This window comes from Poecilia formosa, unplaced genomic scaffold, assembly GCF_000485575.1.
Source record: "Poecilia formosa unplaced genomic scaffold, Poecilia_formosa-5.1.2 Scaffold1842, whole genome shotgun sequence".
NCBI lineage: Eukaryota > Metazoa > Chordata > Actinopteri > Cyprinodontiformes > Poeciliidae > Poecilia > Poecilia formosa.
The window spans coordinates 2,014-3,996 of record NW_006801781.1 but is presented as its reverse complement, the minus strand read 5'-3'; the positions used below and the strand labels follow the sequence as shown (position 1 = coordinate 3,996).

The 1,983-nt window shown below is 39.0% G+C and overlaps 1 long non-coding RNA gene across 1 annotated transcript; it reads left to right on the top strand.

Moving 5' to 3' along the window:
• Positions 1-731: 731 nt before the first annotated feature.
• LOC107835351 (uncharacterized) lies at positions 732-1,780 on the top strand. Its single transcript, XR_001661157.1, has 2 exons — positions 732-1,018; positions 1,490-1,780. It is a non-coding gene; the product is annotated as an uncharacterized LOC107835351 (long non-coding RNA).
• Positions 1,781-1,983: the final 203 nt, after the last annotated feature.

Below are 1,983 nucleotides of genomic sequence, written 5' to 3'. Positions count from 1 at the left end.
TTAAATACAGAAGAAGTGAAATGATCAGAATTCCTTAAGTTCCTCACAAGTTTTGGATTGAGACATTGCCATAACTATTAAAAACAACTACAGTCATTATAGATGAACCTTTTTAGCTTTGATTGGACAATAAGATTATACTAGAAAATTCCTGCAGAAATTTTAAGGGGCCTGCCAAAGTGTGCCCGTCGGTTTGGACCCAGCGTTCCCATGCTAAAAATTAGCCTTAATGCTAAATAAAGCTTTAATGTAGTCAATAACCTGTGGAGAATCAGAAGCATGTGGACTAAGCTGTACTTGTACCATTCAGTATGTTGCATACGGTAAAATTAGCCAAAATGCTAATAATAGCATGAATGGTATCAGTAGAATGTGGGGTATCACTACCATTTTTTCACCCATTGACTCAGTCCAATCAGTATTCTAAACATGGCTAATAAGTAAATAAATTGGCTAAAAGCTTATTTTAGGTAAAATGCTAATGCGTGCAAGGAAGTGCACTAGTGGGAGGCAGTGAAATGCTAATGTTTGTGCTAATGTTAATAAACTGCCTTGCTGTGCAAGGCAGTTCACTATCCTGAGAAAAAAAACATAAAAGAAGAATAATATTATTGCACCGCCTGTGGCGGTGCACTGACGTGAGGGGAGTATGCAGGCTTTTATTTTGAAACTTTCATTAAGCTTCATTTGAAATGGCAACACTAATCCCATGTGTAACAGTGGTTTGGTTAAACCAGTTATCTAACACAAAAAAGAGCAATTACATGATGTAAAAATTGTCAAGGCTTTTATTTTGAAAATTTTCAATAAGCTTAATTTGAAATTGCCACACTAATTCCATGTATAATAGTGATCGGGTTAAATCAGTTATATAATGCTCAAAGCACAAGTAGTTTATAATACCAGCCAACTCCTCCTCTATAGTAACAGACAGTTCCGCCATGTTGTAGTTCTGACATGCTGCTCAGGCCTCTGTTTTAACTGAGTCTTGGCCATAGATAGAACTACAGTTATGGCAGTTATGGCTGCTGGTTTGTAGTCCAAACCAGCAACTCTTCCTTTCTGTGTATTCTGTTGCTATAGCGATGAATCCTCAGCTGACTGCTGTGTGTGTGAGACAGAAAGCTGGGGAAGGATTTCTATCTTTGAGACACCTATGAAATGCTAATGTTAATTCACTATCCTGAGAAAAAAAAAAACATTAAAAAAAGATTTATATTATTGCACCGCCTATGGCAGTGCACTTTCGTGAGTGGAATTTTCAGAGTTTTATTTTGAAACTTTCAGTAAACTTCATTTCCATACCACACTAATCCAATGTGTAACAGTGGTTTGGTTAATCTACCTGTATAATGCCCAAAACAGGAAGTAGATCTAACTGCCAGCTTACCCCTCTTCTGTAATGTTTGAGTGTTCCACCATGTTGTCGTTCTGACCTTCTGCTCTGCCCTCTGTATTAAAGTGTTCCGCCATGTTTAGAACTACAGAGTCTTTGTAGTCCAAACCAGCAGCTGTGCCTTCCTCTGTATTCTGTTGCTATAGCGATTAAACTTCTGTAACTGCTGTGTGTATGTCAGAGACTTTATCTAACTTTATGAGAGACCCAGTCAGTTTTAATGAAAAAAGCAGTCCGAATGACTGCTTCCCGTTCAGGATCCGTAAGGTAACGTAAAAATAATAGCTCCAATGCCGGGATTGAGACACACATTTTGAAAGCACTTTTGTGGGTGGGTACGCAGCGGTACGAGCCGCATTAACGGTAACGGAAGAAAAATATGGAATAGCACAGTGACGCTTTGGATTTTACTAGGAGTGTTTCAGATGAGTTTTTTAGACGATAAGTGTATTAGTTGGAGTTCGTGAGCGTGTGTGCAGTGTTTGTAGTAGTTTTGTTCGTCTGTGTCAAAATAAGCCATCACTACATGGCTGAAGAGCGAGCTCTGATGCACGGAAGAGGAACAGACAGCCCGCGCTCCTGTATGC